A 15,334-nucleotide genomic window follows, 5' to 3' on the forward strand; every position below is an offset into this window, starting at 1 on the left:
AGGCAGGGCCTCTGACTGAAGTGGCATATTGGCCTATCCCTTGGTGGGTTCCTGCAGGAGAAACACCCTGAAAGACCTTTGAGGCTGGAATGTTTTGAACCTTAGAACCAAGCAAACAAGAAGGAAGACATCTCCAGAGAAATCACTGTGCTCACAGAGTATGTGACAAGAGTCTGAAAAATTTAACAAAAGATATCCAATATTCTGTCCAAAATATACATTCAAATATATTCAAAATATGTAAATACTGAAACTTGTAGTACTTTTCGTCATTTTTCTTTACATTAAGTCAAAAAAGAAAATAGAAAATAAGCCTCTGAAAGAGGCCCAACCTGACATGGGAAATAAAGAATATAAGAATATACAGCTTTAGTTGCTGTTGTTTCTGACTTTATGACTCTTCCATTTCTCACTATACATGACCAATTTAGTTAAAATAATATATTTAAAATTTTAATATATTTTGGACAGTTACCATTTCTTTACTCCCTAGGATGTTAAGATATATGCATATAGGTGAGGGTAATGGGATACTGAGTGGAAACTTTGTGGTGTGGCACCACAGAAGCAAGGTAACTTCTGCCTCCTCACACACACTCATACATTCCCTTCACCTTTTCCCTCCATGCCCTTGCAACTTCTATTCTGTCCTTCAGGTTTGGTCACCACATCGATTTGGGATGAATGCTTATGTCCTCCCCCAAATTACATGCTGAGTCCCCCTAATACCAATGTGGTGGTATAAGGAGGTAGAGGCTTTGGGAGGTGTTTGATTTTGATGGGCCCAGAGGGTACAATCCTCATGATGGGATGGTACCCTTAGAAAAGGAGACCAGAGAGCTTGCTCCCTGCCCCATCATGTAAGGAGACAGCAAGAAAAATGTAGCCCAAGAAGAGGAGCCCACAGAATCTCAATGTGCTGGCATGTTGATCTTAGAATCCCAGGCTTCAAAAGTTGAGAAATAAATATGTGGTATTAAGCCCTGCAGTCTGTGGTGTTTTGTTATAGAAGAGAGAAGACACTCTCGTCTTTTTTTTTTTTTATCAAGCCCTCTCTGCTGCTTACTTCAAATTCCATCATCATCTCACTCTCTCCTTTTCTTTGTCTCCTGCTCTCTCTACCTCTTTGTGTGTGCATGTATTAAAAATTGCCAAAGCTTATTTTTGAACACAAGTTATACAAAAATGTCTTTAACTCTACAAGTTGCAAGAAATATCAAAAGTAAGATATGGAAGCAACCCCCCTCACTCTCATGTCAAGAGTAAGCACTGATAATGTAGAATATTTATCTAATAATATAGAATATTTCCTTCCAGTCCTTTTTCTATGACAGCACCGTCTCCAGTTCTTGCAGTCATTGTAATCCTCGCCTAATGTTTGCATAGGCAATCTCAAACTAACAAATGACTTGGCAGTACACTAATGAAGCTTAAACTTCAGGGCCACTTGCTTGCGCGGCCTTCTTCCAAAATGGTGAGTTACTTTGTCAATATGTCCACATTAGCGTTGTTTTATATATTTGCATTTTTGGATTTTTTTTTAGTAGTTTTCAAAGTGCATAAGATTCAAGATCCTACAAAACCCAGAAATGCCCTTGCTTATACTCTATTTACTGACATACATGATTAGAACCTTATCAGAAGGGAAGGGTCTTGTTTTCCTGAATTTTTTCTTCCCCTATAACAAAATGTGTAGAGCATTCACATACAAATAGTGGACGTGTGAAAAATTTAGGATTGAATGAACCACAGAAGAACCAAGGATTGTTTATAAGAATCAGGTAGAGTTCAAAGTAGTAGCAGGAAGTGTCAGTTTTATCACATGGATGTTTTGTTTGCCTTTTTGTATAACGTGGCTTTATTGGTACATAAATCCTAACATGTTAGTTTTTCATCTACATACTAATGACTACATTCTGCCTGGAATATCTTACATTTACTACACTCAGTAAATAAATAAATAAATAAATAAAATACTACAAGTCAGAGAAATAGAACCTCTGACTTGTAGTATTTTATTCTAAATCTTACATATCTAGAGGAGCATGTTAGAGTTCTAGCTCTAGCCCATGAGACCTATCTGAATCTGTGCTGACCAATAGAATTTTGTGCAATAATGAAAATTTCCTATGAAATTGGTGCTATTCTCCATGATAGTAGCTGCAGGTAGAGATTGAGCTCTTGACATGAGATTAGTATGGTTGAGAAACTAAATTTTAAATCATATTTAATTCCAATTACTTGAAACTCAAATTGTTTAGGCTTAAACTACACATGGCCAGTGATTATCATATGGGATGGTACAACTCTAGAGCATAGTGAACAATGTGATCCAGTCGGGAGGATTTAATTTAAGAAATCAATGCATCAATTGTAATAAATGAGGATAGATCAATTTTGGATAATATCATAGTATAAAATTTGTGGCACATTTTTAGGCTGCATGCAAACTTGAGATGGAAATCAACACAATACAATAAGTGGAAGATGATGTCAAAGGAAATGTTTAATTAAAAATAAAAGCTATACTAAAATAAGATAAAAGGAAAACATCCTTTCAAAGGTGAAAGAGCCAAGAATCCACAGTAAAACATCTCTTTTTCTCTTATTCAGCTGGAGAACAGAAGCAGAACAAAAGAGAAAGATCAAGAAGGCCTCTGGGTGTGCCAGGAGTCTCATTGTTCCACGGTGTGCAAGTATTTATGTGGAAAGGGATAGTGACTACAAAAACAAAGATTTGAAAAGGTATGAGCCACTGGGGACCTCTGATCTAAAACAGACCTCTGATCTGCCACTATCATCCCAGAAATCTCTGGAATGGGTGAATTGGGCTGCTTAATTTGTAAGCATGAGGAGACAAATATTCCAAAATATTTGCTTACTATGGTCAGCCCTCTGAAGTTATTGTTCAATGCTTCTTGGTTAAAAAAAAAAAAAAATATATATATATATATATCTATCTCCCCCCACACACACATACCAAAAAATCCCAGGTCCCTCTACAATGTAATTCATATAAGGCAAGCTATGGATGTAAATTATTTGACAAGAAGATGAAAATATACCCCTTAGATGCAAACTAAATGATGCATCCCTGAAATCCTCATTTTGTATTATTTTAAAAAGTGCCTGCATCTGTCATTGCTACTTAGCACATATTTATCATGTTATTTCAGTAGTGATGGTGGGCTTTTGTTTAGAAGATAAATTTCCTTCCTAAGTAGTTCCTGCAATGCATTTTTACTGTGTAGGAATTATTTAGTGACTTTTTAGAACTTTAAATGCTTTACAATGATGACTACGTCCGCATACATTTTTGGTTGTAAAGGAGGGGGAAAATCAGATTTTGGTGAGTCATATTTTAACCTATTGGTGATGTTTTATTATTGTTTCATCATTATGCATATGAACATTATCTTATTGGAGGCAGTGGACATAGGATACAAATGTAGAAAGAATTAGAGACATAAATGTGGCTAAAAAGGAAGCAGCAGCATACATACTCTATAATATAGATGAAATCTATGTTAGTTTTCTATTGCTACCATTAATAAATTATTATAAATTTAGCAATTTAAAATATTACTTAGAGTTCTGTAGGTCAGAATTCTGGCTCAGGTCTCACCAGGTTAAAATCAAGAAGGTGTTGTTAGGGCTGTGTTCCTTTCTGCAGGTTGGGAAGGATCCAGCATTCCTTGGCTTATGGTTCCCTTCCTGCCCTTCAAAGTTTGAAAAACAAGTCCTCATGTGGTATCCTGGTCTTACTTCTCTTCTCACATTTTCTGTGGCTCTTCTTGTTGTCTCCATTTTTCACTGTCAAGTACTCTTGTGATTGCACAGGGTCTCACTGAACATAATCCAGGATAAACTTCCCCTCTCAAGGTCCTTCAAGTTTTACTTCTACAAAGTGCCTTTTGCAATGTCAGTTAATATTAGCAGGTTCTGGGATGAAGAGGTGGACGTCTTTGGGAAGTCATTATTCTGCCTGCATCAATAGATGCAGCTGTGCATAACTTGAGGGAGAAGAACTTGGTAAAGAGAAACAGGCTGAATTGCTGAAAACAATTTGAGCACAGGAGAAATTTGCTTCAGCAGTCAAAGATAAGTTAACTTGGAGGCGGGGTGGGTAGGTCATTTTGCCTGCCAATGGAGCAAAGAGAGAGATAGTTTATGCAGAGACCTAGGTGTACTGAGTCACTGAAATGGAGGGTAAAGGGTCAAAGTTGGAGCTTAGAATATGTGACCGCTGAAGGACCCAATGTAAGGTGAACAGCTGAGGGAATGGAGGATTCCCATGGAAGGTGGTCTTTAGGGACATGTTGAGGTCTTGGGGTTTTTAAAAGGATGCAAAAGATGATCATGTAGCATTCAAGGTCCTGAGGATAAGTCAGATCCTAAATAGGATAATTGTGTAGTGGGCCAAATCTTCATGGTGCTAAATATTCCTCCAAAAATTCTCAGCCTGAGCAGAAAAGAGGAAGAAAGAACTCAATAGAAATGGAATAATAAAAACCAATTCAAGAAATTTGATGAGTAGTTGAAGCAGCTTGGAGTCTGCTGAATATCAGCCCAGGAATTATGTGTGTTGCCCTTCGTCACTTCCTTAGAAGTTAGGAAAATGTGGAAATTCAGTTAGTAAATCTAAACTCTAATCTCATGATCCCATATTGTATACAGAGCTCTATTATCTCCAGATTTGCAAAAATGTATATCTGAATCCCTAAAAGAACTTAAAGACTTGTAAATATAAGAGCAATGGCTTTGATTTTATAAGTACCTGTACTGGAATTCTGACTATCACCATTTCACTGGCCATGCAACTAAATGAATTTCAGTCCCATTTTTCTTATATATAAATGGGAACACTCTGAACTCGCTGGATTTTTTTGGATTAAAAGGCATAAAACATTAGTAATAGTATTTGGCATATAGGAGATATTTAATCAGCAGCTTTCAACTATTTTTCTAGCAATACAAATGGAAAAAGTCTCTAAATCTTTAAATGCATTTGATAAATCTACCTGACCAAAATGTTAACTAGTTCCATTCAATAAATGATGCATTTGAGAATTTCCTCTGGGTTTTACAGTAAATTGGCAAAGTAATGATTTTACATTTGGTTCTTTTCTTAATGTCTAATGGAAGTAAAATAACTTCTAGATTATTTCAAATGCACTGAAAACATAAAGAGCAATAGTTTGCCAGCTGCAAAATTGATGCTGAAGGTACTTAAATGGCACATAGAACGTTGAATGTCCATAATCACCAGCAGATTCAGTGCTGCTACTTGGCTAAAAACATGAGTTAATGTCTTAAAGTAAGGGGGACTGGGAAGCAGCATCAAAATCACATAGATTTTTAGATTAGAGCATGGTGGGGGGGGACTTTGGATAAGTACATATCTTGGAATATGTTTTAAAGGGAGTTTATTTTTCCCTTCCCAGGACCAAAATTTTAGTTGATAGGGAAATTTAATTATTATTAAATTTTAGCACTTGCCATTTTATCTCCACAATGAAGTTTCTATTACCTCTCTCAGACAACTAGAAAGCAAACAAAACAAAGTGGAAAAAAAAAAAAACAACCCCAAACAAAAACCCCAAACAAAACCAAACTCCCAAACACTTTCATTTTGAGTATTTCTTTAAATTGGAAAACATCTGTCAGCATCTTTGTATTTGCTGGTTCTCAGTGGCTGCTTGTCACCAGGCCAGCTGCATCAGGACCTGCAGCTTTGCATTTTATTAATGCCATGTTCAGATCATGCATATGAACGATTCATATTAATTACACCATTGTTACTATGCTGTGAACATCATCTCTGCCTCTAGATTGCTTCATCTTTCAAACAAAAGTGCCTCTATTTCCTCATGATCCCAAAATGCAGTTATCCAGTATAAAACAATGAGAAGAAATCCTTTATACAGACCACCTTGTAATTATTTCTTGATTTCTTCCACCTTTTCCTTTTCCTTTGCTCCCTGTAAAGTGGAGGAACTTGCTGAGTATCAAAGCTGTATGGAGCAGGGCAAATGTGCTTGCTTAACAAGCTGCCTTCTCATGTATGAAAACCACTTGCCCTTTTTACTGTGAATTCTAGCACATCTTACTGCCTTAGGAACACAGGAAGACATTAAGATTCTTTTCTCTATCATTTATCTTCAAACTTTGTCCTTTCACGAGCTCTTCATTCATAATATCCTATAATCTTTTCTCACCCTAAGCAACAACAAAAACAAGCTCTTCCTAAACCTCATCTTTCCCTTCATTCCTTTTCATCATGGTTCTTCATGATTCTCTCTCTCTCTCTCTCTCTCTCTCTCTCTCTCTCTCTCTCTCTCTCTCTCTCTTTTAAAGACAGCCATGATTCTTGGAAGGTAAATACACTTGCCATGTCAAATCCTTCATTTTCCATTATTGTTCAGCTTGTTAGAACAACAGAAAGCTTGTTTTAAATCACACATTTCCTCTGCCATACTCCTTTCTGACATTTTCTTTGAGAAAGAGGAGCTCCGATTTTGAAAATACCCTGTCTGATTATCATATGTGAATCACTGTCTTTGCGGAACGCCTCATAGCTCACTTACACCATTTCTCCAGAGCCGCCTCACTAAAATGCCTCCCAACTGGCAAACAAATGCCACTTACCCGGCTTGTTTGAGTAGAACTCCCTAAAGTCTTTGAACTTGTGGGCCAGCACATGCCTTCTTTGCGATCCTTTCTCACTGAGGCTTCCTTTATGAGCTCCTTCTCTCTCCTCTCTCCATGGAATTGCCTCCAGTCACTCCCACTCTCTCTGCTGTCCTCCGAGGGTCTTCTGTATGCCTCAATTATCACCTCACTTTCACAATGACAAGTCTGGAATATATCTCTTCAGACCACATCTTTCCTGGGTCCTTGACAAATGTGTGTCTCAGCTTCCTGCCCTTTGCCATCTGGGAATGCATCCAAGTCCTGCTCAAATTTTAAACTCTTTACCTTAAACTGTTTACCTTTCTGTCCTTGACATTGACATATTAATTATTTAAAGGGGAAACTAGGTTATATTTTCCCTAATATTACCAGTACATTACACTGTACAGACGAAAGGATCAAATATTAGACGCTATTATATTCCATGATCACCTTGTCTGTAAATACAATGGATCTAAGCTTTTTATAGAATGGTCAAATTAATACCGAGCTTTCTATGCAATTCTTAATTAGCAAAGAGATTACATAAGAATATCTATATTGTGAAAGTCAGTATGATTAAATTTCAGTGCATTTTTGAGTTATAATTGTTAAAAATATTTTCCTGCCTTCTACAAATATAAAGAAGTACTTATTCCATACTAACCAACACATAATATCAGCTTCTTCATGAAATATCTGTAAGCTTCAATGGGGAAGGAAAGCGAGTTGCATAGAAACAATCATGGCCCAATATAAGGGCCAGCAAACCTTGACTAGAGGTGGCTTGATTCTGTCAGGCTAAATGTGGCCACCTATGGTTTGGATGTGGCTTGCCTCTAGTGCTTCATGTAGTGGAGGCTTGGTTCCCAGTGCAGTAATGTGAGAAGTGGGAAGTAATTATGCCATTAAAGGGCTTAGTGTGGTTCTCATGGGACTCTGAGTTAGCTTTCATGAGAGCGAGTCCTTATAAGAAGCACCACTGCCCCTTTCTGCTCTCTGGCTTTTTGTCTCCTGTGTACACTTTCTCACATGGGCTCCTGCCATGATGCCATATACCATTAGGATCTTGCCAGAGGCTAATAGATAGGGCCACTTGATCTTGGGCTTTATGCCTCCAAAACTGAGAGCTAAATACATCTTTTTGTTTGTTTGTTTGTTATAAAATAACCAGCCTCGAGTATTTCAGTGTGGCAACAGAAAAATGGAATAATACATGGTGCAAGATTCAGTTTAGTATGGCTGGCAAGCTAAGAATTGTTTTTACATTTTTAAAATGTTGCTAAAAAAAGATGGAAGAAGCTGGATATGGTGGCATGCACTGGTGATCCCAGTGACTTAGGAGACTGAATTTGGGGATGCAAGTTTGAGATCACAACTTTGTGAGACCCTCTTTGGCAATTAAAAAAGAAAAAGTGATGGGAATGTAGTTCAGGGGTAAAGTACCTCAGGGTTCTATTCCCAATACCAAAAAAAAAAAAAAAAACAAAAAAACCAGCAAAAATGAATGATAAAATAAAAGGAAATAGAGAATGAAGAAAAAGAAACGGCTGCAGAGATAGAATCTACATATGGTCTGTAATGTCAAATATTTGCTATTTGTCCCTTTATATAAAAGTTTGCCAACTTCTGATATAACAAATTACTTTCTTTATAAGTCATATGCTAAGGAAAGAACAAATTATTTGGATTGACCAAGTTAAGAGTTGTAATATCTTTGTTTTCATCATAGCCCAAGCCCAAATGATTAAGACAGATCCACATCTGTCTATCATTTACATAAAGTCATTAAATTTATAACCTTCCTTGTTAGATATCTGATATACCCCAAATATATGTATGTATCTATGTATATATCCAAAATATTGTTTTTCTTATATTGGACAACAGCCACAAAGTCATTGTACTTTGGTATTTTATAGGTATTGGGAAAATACTTAAGACATTCTGTTTTTAAATATTCTGTGCAGGTATGTAATTTGCTTGATGTGATTGAAAACATCAGAATGTACCTGGTCAAATAAACAGACAAGAAAATTTACTGTAACATTTGTTTCAAGTTTTTACCAGCCATTCAGTGATTATATTTATTATTAATTTTGGCATCCACAGAGTATGTTTGGGATAAATAAAAACAGTAATTATTTTAACAAAAGAGAGGCTAGGATTAAGTGAGCCAAGTTTCTTATATGTCCCAGAGGAATGTAGAAATGCCCATAGTGCTGATAGGAGATAGACAGATGTGAGTGGTGAGAACACAGGTTAAGGGGAAAATTCTATAAGTTTTAGAACCCACTGTGCTGTCCTCACCCCCAGGTTTTCTTTTCCAAGAAGCAATTTACCTGCAGCTCTGTCTGGCTTAAGTGAAATGGGCAGGATCTGTCACATTCCTCAGCAAACTACCCTTATCTGCAGGATAAATACAGGGCTGAAATAATGTCTACAAGAGAAACCTAGGTTACCTTAAAGGAGGAGGCTTTGTGACCCTTTTCACAGACCAGATGCCCAAACTCAAGGAGATAAGGATAATTCTTCCTAATGATAAAATCGGTAAGAACTTATGGTTAAGAATCCAATTAGAGCTGGTCAGCATGGGCCAAAATTACTTAGAGTTGTCTTGACAGTGGGGATTTGAAAGTCTGATGTCATCCTGCTGTCAGTCAAAAGTCAAGGAGTAAGCTAGCTAATCCATAAAATACAAATACCAAATGTCTTCTTTGATATAAGGAGAGCAACTAAGAACAGAGCAGGGAGGAAGAGCATGAAAAGAAGATTAACATTAAACAGGGATGAGAGGCGGGAGGGAAAGGGAGAGAGAAGGGTAATTTCATGGAAATGGAAGGAGACCCTCATTGTTATACAAAATTACATATAAGAGGAAGTGAGGGCAAAGGGGAAAAAAAAACAAGGGAGAGAAATGAATTACAGTAGATGGGGTAGAGAGAGAAGATGGGAGGGGAAGAGAGGGGAGCGGGGATAGTAGAGGATAGGAAAGACAGCACAATACAACAGACACTAGTATGGCAATATGTAAAAATGTGGATGTGTAACCGATGTGATTCTGCAATTTGTATACGGGGGGGAAAATGGGAGTTCATAACCCACTTGAATCAAATGTATGAAATATGATATGTCAAGAGCTATGTAATGTTTTGAACAACTAAAAAAAAAAAAAAAAAAGAACTGTGAGCCAAAATAAACCTCTTACATTCAAAACTTAAAAAAAGTGCAAGAAGAAAGGGAAAGAGGCTCAGAATGAAGTCAAGAAGGAGACGAATGCTCAATAATGTCAAAAGACGCAGACTACAAAAGCTGGAGAAGAAATTTCTATTAAACTTCAACTCAGTGAATATGGATTATGTACCTATTTTTTAAAAATTTGTTCCAGATCCTGGGTCACAAATGAATTAACAAGACAAATGCAGTGCCCATTTTGGAAGGACTTACAGTCAAATGAACTAAAGATATTAAAAGTGGTTCTCAAGAATTACTAAGTAGGGCACAGATGATGGCCTAATTGTTGACCACTCCTTATTTCCCCCACTGTCCACCTCCCCAGGCCCTTGTAATAACTAGTCTGCTTTCTCTCTATATATAAAGTTACCAACTCTGAATATTTTATATAAATGGAACTATAAAATATGTGTCTAATTTGTCTGCACATTTTCAAGGTTGATCCATGTGTAGCAGGTTCTATTACTTAAGTTTTAGAGCTGAATTATATCCCATTCTATGTATATACCGCATTTTGTTTACCACTTCATCCATTGATGGACATGTGACTTGTTTCTACATTTTGGCTATTGTGAGTGGTGCTGCTCTAAAAATTTGTGTACTTATTTAAAAAAAAAAGTCAAGGAGTAGGGCTTGGGGGTGTGGCTCAGTGGTAGAGTGCTCGCCTAGCATGCATGAGGCACTGGGTTCGATCCCTGGAATCATGTAAAAATGAACAAATAAAATAAAGGTATTGTGTCCATCTACAACTTAAAAAAAAAGGCAAGGGGTGGACCTGGAAACTTCTCTGGTATCCCCAATCAGACTAATGTGAAGGAGAGGCAATGCTGTCCCTTTCCTCTCTGAGAAGACCCACCGCACTCCCCCTTTCCTATCTTTTAATAAACTCATGCCTGTTGCTCTGAGAGACTGAAATCTTTCTGACTTGATCACAAGAATCATGGTTTGAAGGGAGTCCTTCACAATGCCTCAGTTTCCCAGAAGGCTCCAGCCCTGTAAAAGTGCTGCTACTGATAAAATAGCAAGTGTAGACTCCATGTACACCTGGGGGATTCTGTGGGGTGCATTTACATTTCCTAGTCATTTGATATTCAATTATGCTTACCACTGATTTTTGATATGCCACTTTCACATTTTTCCTTCTATACTTCTATTCAAGCACTTATATGGTGCTTGATGAAATATTAATAAAGGTTTGTGGTAGGAGAAGAGGCCAAGGGGGCATATTATGGCAGACTCAGTGTCTTTGGCTTCTCCTCCTCTTCTCTAGGCTCCTCCTACCCAAGCTGTCCCTATCATTATCATGGCTATAAGGTCCCAGGATTAATATTCTACATTGAAGAATTATATGTGAAGGCGATGTGCAGGGTTTGCAAAAGAGGAAGAGAGGACTCGTTATTCTTACCCCCCGTCTGACCCCGTTTCCTACTGTGTGATTTGCTTAGATTCAAGTTTTCACAGGGTATACCAAATGATAGACAAGTCACATGAACAAAACAAAATGTAAACAAAATACTAAAGAGTAGAATACAGTTGTAAAGTTATGACAAAGATGCTAAAAAATTCAAGTTTAAAACTGAACTAAAAATGAATGTTGAATTCAGGATGGAAATATTCAGGGCAAGTGTGTGATGTCCAGATCAACTGCAATGCAGCTCACTGAATTGAAATGATGAAAAAATTGAACCTGTTTGATTGATGAAGGTTTTGTTATGTAAGGAATACTCAAAAACAGAAAGCAAAAAATAACAACCAAGGAACGTGATAATCTCACTAGGAGTAAGAGGGAAGAATTTGAGATTAAATACAATGTCAGCTATATCAAACAGAGAAAATGAATGAAGGTTTTTCATTATTTTAGCTATTGGAAAGTATTAAGTCATATGCATCCTTAAATGTTATTAGGGAAGAAAGCAAAGAAAATCTTATTCATGCCCCTTATTGGAATATACATACATATGTGTGTGTGTATAAAAATCTCCATATCCTTATAAATTCCCTTATTCAAAATAATTAAATTTCACGTGTCTTCTATATTGAACTTAATTTTTCTTTTGAGGGGGGATAAGAACTGGCAGAGGTGGGGAAGAATAATGGTTTGGGGTAAGAATACAGGAAGGGTAGTAAAGAAAATATTTACATAATTATAAAATCAGAAAAGAATTAGTGTTGAAAAAGTTCTGAAAAATGTCAACTGCTCTATCTTCTCTGTCTTTAGGCAAACTTAATTGACAAACTATCCTATATGTCTTTAAAGGCCAGCAGATAAAAAAGATTTTTCAAGCTTACATTCAGGGCTTAGCACACCCCTGTGTCAGCAAATCCTTTCAGATATCTAACTTAAATCCCATAAGCTTTAATTTAAGTCCATTTGTTCCAGGTAGAACACAAAGGAAATAACTTTTTATGATGACTAAATAAAAAAGTACAATTTCAAGAAAGAGAGAAAGTAATATTCACAAACTGGAACTGTTACCCCTTTATCTTTATGTGTCATTTTTTAAAAAAATTATTCTTAAACTCTTTTTGTAAAAGTACTATCAAATTATGGACCATTTTCTAAAAAGAGGTAATTTTAATGATTGTAGTAAATATTTTTTGAGGGTGATATCGTCTTTGTAAAGAGAATAAATGTACATTTTTTAGTGGAGTATGGACATCAAGATGATCTTGAGTGGATTATAAACTTATCATTTAAAAATCACTGTGTTGATTATTTTAGTTTTCTTGCCTCTATCCCTCCATCCATCCTCCCCTTCCTGAGACACTATCATTTTGCTTCAGTTCTACTTGCTTTCTGAATGACTAATTCTTTAAGAGAATAATATTGGACCAGACTTCCATATTTATTGAGCTACTTATGATTGCATAGGGCAAACATTTTTAATTCTGCTCACATCACTTGAATTTTATGTATAGAAAGTTTAGAGTCAACTCTAAAGTTTGCATACTTTGCAAAAATTTAGTACTTATTGTTCATTCTATTTATTTACTTATCTTGTGAAGTTTGAAACAGCTTAACTTTATTTTTGCATTTGGAATTTTAAGGTCATCTAAACATCATGTTTTCTGAAACAGGAGAAAAGAATCATATGTTATCTTTTGAGACTGATTAGTTTGGATTCTTGAGTGTTGATTAAAGGATCATGCTACAACTTGTCCAGAGTAGGTTAGAATTTGGACCATTTTCCCACAAAATTATATTATATTTTATTTTTTTATTTTCCTAGGGGATTATAAGATTCATATACACATCCTGTTTTTCTCACTTGACTCTTTTAACATTCTTTTTAAGTTTTTGTTTTGTTTTGAGAGGGAATCTAGCAATGCTCCTCAGGCTGTTGTAGAACTCCTGCACTTCTTTCTTCAGAGATCCTCCTGCCTCAGCCACCAGAGAAGTTGGCATTACAAGTGTGTGCCACCATGCTTGGCTCATATTCCTATATTTGTTTTTAAGATAAAAGTATAGTAAAAATTGAAAGTTTTTAGCCCTTGAAAGATATAAGTCTTCTACTGTCTTGTATTTAACATATTTTTCAAGCTTAGAAAAACTAATATTCTATTTTATTCTCAGAATTGTATTCTGGTAGTGTGCAATTTTGAAAAACGCTATAAATAAATTAGAAAATAAAGATAAATAGGTTTCTATTTTGAGGGATCATTGACTGAAGGGAATTTTAACATATGGTTTCATGTATTTCAAAGGATGCTAGATTAGCAGTGATAAGAATCCCTTATTGAATTGTTGATAAGGAAGAGCAAATACTTATTGACTGCTCTGAAGTTGCATGGGTGGTATCTTTATAAAGAGTTGATATAAGAATAGGAATCACTGACATTCAACTTCATAGAAATTTATGCTACTCCAGAAGCTTGAAAATAACAACAAAAACACTTATAGTAGCAGAAAATCAGGCTTATTATGAAGTAGCTGCTAAAGTATTTATGCAGCTGCCACAGGACTAAACTATTGAGGTTGACTCAGACACTGCAAGTACCTTTTTCCCCTGTCGTTGTCCCTCATCAGAATTTGGGGCCTTTCCAACATACACAGCTTACTCTGTCTTAATTAGTTCATTGGGTTCACGTGCAATTGTGGACAGAGTTTTAGTAATTTCCCAAGGAATCTATTCCTTGTTCATATAAATCAAAGACATGGTGGAGGAAGAGGTAGTTTTGCCTAATCCCACAATCCCAAAGTCCCGTCTCATCCTAACATCAATCTGTACACCAACATCCATTTTCATTCAACTTCACACATGTGAGAAGATAATAATCACATGTAATTTGATCTGGTTAATAACATATAAATGGAAAATGTAGTGTATCACTTCTAGGGTGAAACATGAAGAAGCAGCAGGTGAAAGTACAGATGTCTTCCTTCTTGGGTTGACCCAGCTGTTGAACCAGATGACTTTAAAACTTTCAATAAGCACTAATATGAGGATGTAGAGATGTTCTGTGGCTAACCGACGTGATTCTGCAATCTGCATTTGGGGTAAAATTGGGGGTTCATAACCCACTTCAACCTAATGTATGAAATATGATATGTGAAGAGCTTTGTAATGTTGTGAACAACCAATAAAAAAAAAAGAAGAAAAAAATAAATCCTTGGCACTACTTTTTATTCTAGTTTTCATCCAACCTGCTAATTACCAGGATGGTTCAATTTTTTTTTCCTAGTAGAGTAAAAATATCTCTATAAAGTTGGGATTTATTCTAAATACTGATTTATTCTAACTACGAATTTTTTAGTATTTATTCTAAATACTGATTTTAGAATTTCTATATTTCCACATTTGTGGTTTTAGGTTTTTACCTCTCTATTTCCCACAATGTTACATATTTTAATGGGTGCATTCACCATAAACCTTAGGGCACTATTTTGAGCCCTCTGGCTTACATGGCAGGAAATACTTGATTCAGTTTCCTGACAAACTGAATGAGCTTTCTTTTCTGATGAGCACTTACCCTGCCAATGAACATGCCATATGTTTAGACACATGGTTTTATTTTTATGGTCTTTAAAACTTAATTTATTTTATGTAGCCCATGGCTGAGATAATCATTTATAGGTCTGAGTACCAGGATTGGTGTCAGGTTTTGAAAGTGCCCTGCTTTGGGCAGGAATGCAAAGTATTGCTTCACTGTAAGGCATGTGTTCAGAGAAACATATATATTATTATCAATAGGAACTTCTCAGCAAGTTCATTTTTTTCTTAGTACTTTGTGGTGATGTGAAATGTTATATAGGATAGATGTAAGGGAAATGTTACCCACATATTGATTTAGAGAGACAGCACTATAGATTACATCATAAGCAGCCATCCTATGCATTATTGCTGCATGCCACTTTTAAAATGTATAATGTGGATTGAGAGAAAAAAAATGATAAATTTCTCCTAGTTTTAGCCTGCTCATTTCTATA

Source organism: Spermophilus citellus (assembly GCF_964194105.1).
Source record: "Spermophilus citellus genome assembly, chromosome: 7".
Lineage (NCBI taxonomy): Eukaryota > Metazoa > Chordata > Mammalia > Rodentia > Sciuridae > Spermophilus > Spermophilus citellus.